The 11178-nt window shown below is 35.5% G+C and overlaps 1 pseudogene; it reads left to right on the top strand.

The window, feature by feature from the left end:
* The first annotated feature begins 9978 nt into the window (after positions 1 to 9978).
* LOC142162540 (U2 spliceosomal RNA) lies at positions 9979 to 10110 on the top strand (annotated as a pseudogene).
* Positions 10111 to 11178: the final 1068 nt, after the last annotated feature.

Here is an 11178-nt window from a genome sequence, read left to right on the forward strand (position 1 = left end):
AACCGTAAGGGTTACGGGTTGAGGGGGCCAGGCCGGGTTTAGTGTATTTTTTAATTTTTTTTTTGTATTTTATATAACTATTGTAAGTTATATTAATACAAAGTATTAACATAAAGAATACAAGGAAGATGGGAAAAAATTGCACTTATAAATTGCAAGTGCTACATTTATTTCAAAATAACAAAATTAAAGTTTGCATTTAAAAAGTAAATTAATAAAAAAAATAGTAAAACTAAATTTTCATGCATAATAAATTAATAATACTTCATATTAAGCTAACAAACTGAAACATTAAGCATAAATACGTCTAATAATTTTAAAATAATACAAATTATCTTAAAATCTTAAATATGAATTTCCGGAGGACGCTCAAGACAATACTTTATATGCCTCCTTAAACTGCCTGTGTCAGACCCTGAACGAAGATTTAAGACTTGACCACAATTTTTGCACTTTCCTTCTGACCTTCTTCATTTTCTTCTACCACCTCAAAGTGTTGCCAAACATATGAGCGCACTCTAGAAGTACGAGGCATGATTTAACTTGAATTGAGATTTGAGATTTGAGAATTGATATTGAGAAATCAGAATTGAGAGATGAGTGAAGAAATGAGGAAGAGGAGGGGGGGTATTTATAGTTTTAGAGAAGGTTAATTTTGTAAATTGAAAAAAAATTTAAATTTTAAAGAAAAAAGAGGCTATTAATGCAATTAAGGGTGTTAAGCAACGGATTCCTGTCATGGGTGACCGTTGCCAACGGTTAGTGGGCCCCACAGATTTCAAAAAATTAAAAAAAAAACAAAAAAAAAGACTTAGCCGTTGTACCGGTCCGGGCTGGGCCGGTTAAACCGGTACACGGTACTATTTACGTGGACCAAGTTTGACCGGTTTGGTTAACCGTTAAAAAAATAAAATAAACGGACCAACCCCCCTACCCCTCCTACCCAACCCCACCCGGCCCCTATGTACCGGGCTGGTCCGGTTCCGATTTTTTCCGGTCTGGGCCGGTCTAGTTACGAGTCAACCTGGCCCGTTAGACACTCTTAGGTTGAATGCACCAAAACAAGAGACATATTGAAGAAATGGAGGCTGCAATTCGCTGGGAAATTACCAATTCAAGGAAATTGGAAGTCAAAGTCTTGAAGTTGAAGATCTTTACTATGATATCTTGGGTCCTATTTGCTGGCTTAATTGCAGCTTGTATGATAAATAGTTATTAGTAGTAGTTGGTGAAATCTAGTTTGTATTTTGTTAAGTATCATGAATGATTAACTTAAGTGGCAGTAGTGCATTGTGTATTTTTTTGTTCCGGATTGTATGTATTAATTTGTGTTCACCTATTTTTGTTGGTTATTATGATTTGAGCTTCATGAACTTATTCCGAAATAGAAATGAGTCGCACATGTTAACTGCTACTCAAACTACATAAATGAATTTGTGCTTATTCAAGTAAAACTACACTACTAATCATATAAGTTGCAATAAGGAAAAAAACTGAAATAACAAACCGAAATAGTCTAAATTACCATTAACATTAGTAGCAAAAGTTAACTGTCAACATACAGTTAAATTGACACACGGATGCCATATGATAACCCCAAAATAAGTTACCACCTAGGTCATACTATGGCATCCAACTGTCAGTACTAATAAAGCATTTAAAACTAGAGTTAAATGTACTGTCAGAAGTCATAAATTACAGCGCCAAACCAATTTGTTTAGACAAAATACTATTACTTCAAAAACATATTGTCCTGCAAAGTTTCACTTCCCCTTTCTTGCCCTAAGATTCCCAATCTTCTCATGCGTCTGCATCTCCAGTTTGTTAGTAGTTAGAGCTTCCTTCCCCTTCCATATGAGTTGAGTATGACAGAACTGAGGGCTGACTCACACCAGTTGAATCACCTCTTAAGTTGATGACTTTTTGTTCCATCTGTAAGGTTGGGTTCCTGTCTCATTTGAAGACTTTTCCCCATCTCCGATATAACTTTTGGCCTTAAAGTAGAATCTTCCTCATCTTGGATAACTGGCAGAAAACATGTGGAACTAACAGATTTCTGGAGCCTCTTTAAGTGAGAAAAAACTGGTGTAGGAACAAACACAAAAGGATTGTTGGAGCCTACACTAGCTTGAGATTGTTCAGGCCCTAGCAAAGGTATGTCTTCATCAATATCTTCATAGCTTTTAGTTGTCTTCCTTTTCTGTGGTAGAGTTCCATTAGATGGCTATCATTAATAAATGAGACTTATTAATAATATAGATATCACTTGTTTAACTAATTATCTAATTATAGTAACAGTTACCTTTTTACACCCTCGTGAGTTGTGATTTGGCTCTCCACAGTTGCTGCAATTCATAACCCTCCCCTTCCTTGACATAGACCATTCACTTTGTCTCTTAATTGCTTCATCCTTTTGCCTTGTTCTCTTCACCTTAGGTCTACCAGCTAACTTCACTATCTATGGTGATTCCATTGCATCTGTAGGGACTGCCTTCCTGAATTTTTCTCCCCTAACAGGCAATATCTTGTGTGAATATGTCTTAGATGTTGCCTTTTTTCTATACCATCAATATATTCCCTCCAAAGGGTCAATACCTTTGTACACAAATGCCCTAATGGTATGAGGATATGGTATTCCAGATAGTTGTCAAGCCCTACAGCTGCACTCCTTCAAGACTATTTTTACTGTGTGTCTATCAGGACCTTCAGATATTTCATAGCCTCAGTCATCATTAAAGTGAACCTTGAATTTATGTGCAATTCTCAAATAACCTTCATAAAGATTCATGGCATAAGGACTAAAGTCAGTAGTCTATGACTTCACTTTGTCCTCATGTTCTCTCAACATTTCCATCACTTTCATCCTAATGTCCTCTAATATCTTAATTATAAGTTTGTACCTTGCATCCAAGATTCATGCATTGAATGATTCTGTAAAGTTGTTATCAGCAGCCATATTCTTGCATACGGTGTCAAAAAATGCTCTACACCATGACTGGGGAGGGTAATGAAGCAAATCCTTTACTGCATTTTTATCCATGTGCCCTATCTTCTTCAATTGATCATCAAAATCCTCCTCATATGTTCACCATGCACTCCACCACAGCAGCTTTTTTATTTTCCCAGATCTCCAACTTTTACACCAATTAGCCTCAATGTGTCTGACAGAATACCTATGATTAGCATCAGGTAAAACAGTTTTCATTGCCTCAACCAACCCCTACAAATCATAATGAATACAACATTAATTTAAAGAACCAGTCACAAGTTTAAAGAAACTGAAATAACTATAAAACAACATGGAAAAAATACTACCTTTTGCATGTTTGAAATAAAAGTGTATCATTCTCCCATCTTGAGCTCCAATGACATCTTTAGCATTTCCAAGAACCAGTCCCAAGTTCTCTTTGTTTCTTTGTCCACTATAGCCCAAGCTATATGGTAGAAATGATTCATTGAGTCAAGACCAACAGCAACCAAAAGTTGACCATTAGTTTTTTCCTTCAGAAATATCCCATCTTGTCCAATGAAAGGCCTCATACCTTCCTTAAAACCCATTTTCATAGCATGAAAGCAAATATACATTTTTAAGAACCTCATCTTGCCTTCAAGAAGAGCATCTTTTGACAAATTAATTATTATATCACTTCCAAGGTTATTAATCTTCAATTCATTAACATAACTCTCTAGCTTGTTGTACTCATCTTTAAAGCTTTCATGTAGCTTATTCAAAATAAGTGTTTTTGCTCTCTTGCATTTACCATGGCTTGCATTAAGTTCAAATGCAGCTCTCAAATCAGCCTTCATCTCTTTCACTTTATATTTTGGATTGTCTTGCAACTTCCTCTTAAAATAATGTGCAATAGTGAAGTAGTCAACAGTGCTATTATCATAAGCAATGAAACACTTATGATTTGGATTTAGTGTCTTCACTCTAACCCCTGGACAGTCCCCATCCTTAGAAATTAGGCAAATAAATGAACAACCTACTTGACACTCATACCTAAGCCTTCTTGTATCACTTTTCTTAAGTACTATCTCTTTCTTATTTGCCATAGCATACAGTTTCAGACACTTCCTAACTTCAGGAATATCCTTAAAGCTCATATTTTTATCTAGTTCTTTGTAATTCAGCAACTGCTTAGTTATACTCATACTCCTCTGAGTTGAAATAAATTCTAATTCTTCATAATCATAATCTAAAGAATCAGAGTCAGATTCATTAGCAAACTCACCATCTGTTGAGCTACAATCAGTTGCAGCCTCATGATCAAGTGCAACTTCATTAGGTTCATCTTTACCATAATGTAAAATATCAGGTACATTCACATCCAACTCAGACTCCTCTACAGCAAATATATCAACAACATTATAATCACTACAAATCATTCCTAACAGTTTCCTAATACCACTATCTCCATCAACTTCATAGTATCTACCAGAAAGAGCAGATACAATAACTTGTTGAACCCACCAAAACATAACTTAGTGCAAAACTCATTAACTAAATCTATAAAGGATAGATGGTCAAAGTCATAACCTTCCCAGGTGTGTAACAACTTCTTTGTGTATTTGACTTGTGGCTCTCTAGTCCATTCTCTGCCATAGTTAAATATCAAGTCCAAATTAACCATAGTAATCTGTAATCAATTGACATATTAAACAATTAAAAGTTAAACCATAAAAAAGCTAAACAATAACTTAACTAATCGATATTATAAAATACAGCCGAAAAGAAACTAATAAAAAAATAGTAAAGCAACATCCAAATAAGCTAATAAAAATAGTGAAGTAACATCCCTAGACAAAGGGACAGAACATGGTTCAAAAACCCTAAAAGATAAAGCACATAAAGACAACCCGAACCACTAAATCAGCCACATGCACTACAACAACTAATAAAGTTAAAGCCTTTAAGATAAAATGAACTATTATACTATACATTTGGGACCACCATCAATTGCATATGGAAATACAATAATCCATAAAGTTAAAGCCATGTATAAAACCCCACATTCTGCTTAAAATGTTAGACTTTGCAGTGAAAATCATATAAAAATAGAACCCAGACACGAAACCCCAACCTCAATAACAAAATCTGCTAAACCCTAGATATTTTAGTCACTGAAACCAAACATGAAAAAACTAAGTTTTAATCAACTGAAAAAAAACTTAAGGCTAAGCTTTTACTATGGTAGAAGAATTAATTTACCTTTAGACCATGAAAATCGGCAGATTGTAATCGGCGATAAGAGTGAGAGTCGCCTGATTTTAGGTAGGTGAGGTTAGACTTTAGAGAGAAATGAGGTTTAACCCTTTTTTGTTTTAACGTATATGCCGGGCTAAGGAAAATGAAGGGGGTTAGCGGGTCGGGGCCAAACGGGTGAGGGATCCAACTGGTAAGTGGTTAGGTTGTTTAGGATTAAGACATGTGTCCCTCTAGAAGGGTCCGTTAGTGATGGGGGTAAGGATATTAAAATAGATAACGTTAGGGATAAATAATGTGGGAAAGTATAACGGAGGGTACTAATAACTAATTTTCAATAGTACATGGACACATTTGGCCCTTTTCTGTAAAAACAAAAAAGTGATTACACTCCCTTAATTTTTTATGTTATCCCAAATTTTACCAGGTTTCTATTGTATGCCTTGGTCTTTGTTCCCACATCGGCTTGTAATATAAGATGGGGAAAAAACCTATGTATAAAAAGGGCCGGAAGAAACTATTCAAAGCATACCTTTCTCGGAGTCTGAAACCTAAATGTGGTTCATTTTTACTCAAAACACATTTTTACATGTTAAAAAAATTACTTTTCTATACAAAATGCGGTACATTACCGTATTTTACCTTAACGATTATTTGGTCCGTTAAGGTAAAATGCGGTATGTAGCTGCGCTTTATATATATCGCGGTAACAGACCACATTTTATATAAAGTTGATAATAGTGTTATATAAAATGCGGTTTGTTACCGCGATATATATAAAGTGCGGTTACATACCACATTTTATATAGATAAGTATTATATCTCTTTCCCCACTGCCCAACATCGTCTTCTTCTTCATTAGAAAAAAGGTCCCCCTCTCGATTATTGGTTGATGTTTCACCATTGCGTGCTATCTTCAATGTGGGCGTGAAGGGAGACGGATATCCTGTTTGTACTAATCCATTTTTTACTTGGCATTAGGATGTGTTTGTCTTGATTTATCTTTTTATTATCTTTTATTTTCATGTATGTTGCTTTAGTTATGGTTGTTGTGTTTCTTCCTCTTGAAGTATTATGTTATGAAATTTCAATCTTCATATTGGTCTTCTTTACTAATACCAACTGAAAAAAGTTAAATATCTATAAGATGTAACAAGACTGTAGAAGATAATTTTATTTGTATTGCAACATAAACAAGTACAGACACTTATTACAAAAAATATTACAAAAACAAAACACTAGGTGTATCCTTGATAGTGGGGTACATTAGACGAACTTGCACCAGGAGCTGGATTACCACCGCCACCCAAACCAGGTGAAGGATATTTACGACGGTCGTGTCCTGTTTGCGAGCATATGCCACATTTGCGCGCATAAAAGATATCACCAACATCCATTTGGTTCTGTATACGCGTTCTCTTCTGCACTTGCAGATTGCGCAAATAGTCCTTGCTACACAACATTTTAAATGGTTCCGGCGGCCAATAATGCTCAGTACCCAATGGTTACAACTTCCCACCATATATATTTACGTATGCAGCAACACTATATTGCCTATCAACATAGTTGGTTACCCCTAAACCAACTTGTTGAAAGCAGTTCATGGCATGTGCGCACGACGTGTGGTAGATGGTTTATTTCCCACATGAACACAACTTGTTGGCTTCATTTACGGTCTGTAGATTATTCTCTCGGTTTCCGCGGATAGCGGTGCGAACTTCAAAAGCACCCAGGTCGTGATCATACTGTAAATATGAATGTCAATATGCTCGCCTCCGATATTTCTCAAATCTTCTCATCGGTATTGGCATAAATTCAACACCCCTGTCCATCAATTCCGATGCAGCTCTATTCCTTTCTACAAACCTCTCCTCAATCTATTTGAATGTCGTCTGAACCATGGTAGTGACAGACGATCCACGTGCAGACTTCAATAACCCGTTGAATGATTCTGATACATTTGTAGTCACGGCTTCACATCGTCTGCCACCATCAGCATGCAATGTCCACTTGTGAAGCTCATATATCATCAACCAATTATAGGCTCTTTCGTTTAACTGCCGGAACGATTCCATGCACCTACTGAATTTGCATTGTTGGTGCTCAGTTGCAGCCATCCACATTAAATCATGCAAGGCCTTGTCGAGATATTTCTTCTGGAAATTGGCCTTCAGGTGCCTCACACAGTAACGGTGGTATGCATAGAGTTCATGTCATTCAAGCAAATGCCGTACAGAACTTAAAATACCACCATGCCGATCAGATATTAGACAAATACCTGAACGTTATTTGACAACATGCAGCTTCAAGTGGTTCAAAAATAGCGTCCACGTCTCTTCGCTTTCATTGGCACAAATGGCAAAAGCTAGTAGAAATATTTGTCCGTTGGCATTTACTACAACTGCGGTCAAAAGCTTAATATCATACTTTTCATAGAAATGAGTACCGTCTATGAAAATTACCGGAAGGCAATGCACAAAACCATCAATTACTGGTTTAAATGCCCAAAACACGTATCTGAATATATATTCCGGTATTTTCGGACTTTGCACATGCCTCCATTCAATAACAGTCCCGGGGTTAAAGTATTTCAGTGCGGTTATGTACCTGGGTAGAGATGAAAATGACTTATCTCAGTCACCATAAATAATTTCAAATGCACGTTTGCGCCCGAGATATGCCTTTCTTTTGGTTATAGTACACATATATTCCTAGAGGACGAATGTAATACACTCTTTGATCTTGTGCCTAATGGACACTTCCAAGTTTGGAGTCAAGACAAGAGAAATCAAGTCTACATCCAAGTTGAAGTGATTCTCATTGAATGTGTCTATTTCACATCTGTGGGTGCTAATATATTTACCCACTTTCCACAACCATGTTTCCTTCTTGCTCGCACGCAACATCCAGTTACAACTCATAAAATGTCTACGGCATATGACCTTGTATACCTCCGGATTTGACTCCCTTACTGTCATCTCACGACACTCTCTTATGTTGTACATTTTACAAGCCCTGGATAGGCGATCTTTATCGGAAAAATATATGCGCTTTGCCAGCACCGTTGGTCTAGACTCATCCCACATTGCTGACCGAATTTCGTCAAGATCCCTTGTGAAGGCATCCACATCCGGTATACTTGGCAAATTATCAAGGTAGGGAATATTCCGCTCATGAAACGGCACGTGGGACTCGTACACTCTTGGTCTAACGGGAGGTAGAGGAGCATGCTCCCTCGTCAGCTCAGGCTCGACATTTACTTCCTCCTCTTCATCACCCTCATCAAGGAAGGGTGTGTCATCTCCAGATTCATCAGTATTGTTGTCATAATTACTATTATCTTTCTGACTCTGCGCATCTGCCAAATCACTAGTAAATACGTCGTCAACGGAAAACTGAGTGAGGTTAGGACCATCAAGTTGCTCGTTTTCACTGCACAAAAAGAACAAAATAATAAGCTACTCAAATTGATAAATATTTTATATATAGCTATATCACTTCACTTACAAGTCGTATTGTATTGATATTTCATGATAGACATTTTCATGTTGGTGATGACTTCCGGATGGACCACCGTGATCCAACACGCCGGAACTACGCATATTCCAACTGGGCGTGAGGTCATAACTTGTAAAATTCATATTCGGACGGTACCCCATGTGGAATATATGAGTGTTAATACAAATTCAATTCAACAAAAAATAAAACATCGTAACAGAAAGGAAAATTGAAGTTTACCAGTCGTCTTGTAGATTATGTAAAGTAGGAGAGAAATTATTTCTTCGCTCCTCGTTCGCCCGCGGTGTTAAGATCCGACCAAACTCATTCAGCCGAAACTTGTTGGGCTAAAACTGCTCCAGAATAACCACCCGAAGATTGAGGGTTATCCCTCATTTGCGCAATTTCATTATGGTGAACGTCTTCAGCCTTGACGTACATTTCCAATAATTTATCACAATAAATTCCCTACATTAATTCGGAACCCCTAAAAAATCTCTCAGAGTTTCATCATCTTCGATGTTAAACTCAGAATAACAAGTAAACCCCTGCGGAGTCACAGAATACGGATATCTTACGGTTATTTTAAGATTCACCGAACCATAGGTCAAATCTCATTTTATTGCATAACAACGATACCAGTCTATCGTACGGCATTGAAAGTGACAACTTAACATGACTTTGTGGAGATAAATTATAGCTCACTGAGTTATTCGCCACCACAACCTCACATCCCCCCCCCCCCCAATATAATGAAACCCTTACTTTTCGCTCTTCAGACATTATGAACAAAGCTTGAGAATTTAACAACAAGAAAAATTTATCACGAAGTTGGAGTATTTCTGAATGATAATTCTCAAAACCCTTAACACCTTTATATAAGGCAATGCCCAATCCAGGGGATCTAATTTTTGGAAGTAAAATGCGGTTTAAAAGAGCGTTGTACATATTTGAATTATTGTTATGTCAGTTAAGTGCAGAAGAATTATTAGTGGGCCCACATTTCTATATAAAACGCGGTATGTAACCGTGCTTTACATATATCGCGGTAACATACCGCGTTTTATATAGCAGTCTTATTAGATTTATATAAAACGCGATCTGTTACCGCAATATATGTAAAGTGCGGTTACATACCGCATTTTACCTTAACGGATCAAATGGCCGTTAAGGTAAAACGCGGTATTGTACCACGTTTTGTATAGAAAAGTAACTTTTTTTAACACGTAAAAATGTGTTTTGAGTCAAAAAGAACCACATTTAGGTTCCGGACGCACCTTTCTCGGCCTTTTGGCTAAGATCAAGTGCAGTATATGTTCTTATTAGTTTAATATCTGATATGTGGGATATTTATATTAAAAGCACGAAGGCCTTTAGCGAAATGTCGTTCGTCTTTTTTACCCTCTTAAAATAGAGTTCTATCGGACAAAATAGTCATTTAAATATTTTCTTAATATTTAGGACTTTAAAAATAGATAAAATATTTTCATCAAATCATTTCCTATTTAAACTAGCTATAAAGTCCTAATATTTAGGACTTTAAAATCAACGTAAACATTTACCTTATATAAATTATAAGATAGAAAGAAAAAACAACCAACAATCCAAAATGAGCAACTAACCCACAAAATCATTATCACTTTATTTTCCCCCATTCTTTTATTAATCAAGATACCGTACTCATTATTTTTTCAATTTTAACAGAATCCAATAGGATATTATTGATGACTTAGTGTTTACCTATAATTAATAAAAGACTAGAATAAACTTTGAAAAATATTACTATTTGAAAACAGAAATATATTCTAACAAAAGAAAATGCAAACTGAGACTTAACGTTCTGGATTCTAATATGTTACACGTTAGTCTATATCCCTATGTAAATCCCATTAAATTTTAATTATTTGTACAACTTGAAATATATGCATTGATTTTTAGATTCTTGTTTGCTTCTTTCGCGCGTAGAAAAAAAAGTTCATAAGGAAGTTAATAGCAGATTATGACTGGCAGAACACTATTTATGAACTGAAATTATGCAATTTTATACATGAAAAAATAGGCAAAAAAGTTTAAGAGTATGGTTGGCAGAAAATCGTATATAAATATGTATGAAAATAATAAATAAATATGATAAATAAAAAATCATAAAATACTTTTAGAAAAATAAACAAGCAAAGTATTTTGTAAATTTTGTTATCATAAAAATGTTTTAGAGAATATAAATAATTAAAATATTATTTTTTTATCAAACCAGATTTTCTTTTAAAAAGTCCAAATTTAAATGAGAAGTCATACACATACATGAAAACTAAAACATTGCATCCTCAAAATGTGTTTAAGAATAGATTTGAATGTGTTTATATTTTCACTCCTCTTAGGTTAGTATTAACGAAGCCCTTTAGAATTTATCAATTGCAAGTAATTCCATTACAATCATAGACTTTTGCTTCCAAAAAAAAAAAAAAAAAAAAAAA

This window comes from Nicotiana tabacum, chromosome 7, assembly GCF_000715075.1.
Source record: "Nicotiana tabacum cultivar K326 chromosome 7, ASM71507v2, whole genome shotgun sequence".
Lineage (NCBI taxonomy): Eukaryota > Viridiplantae > Streptophyta > Magnoliopsida > Solanales > Solanaceae > Nicotiana > Nicotiana tabacum.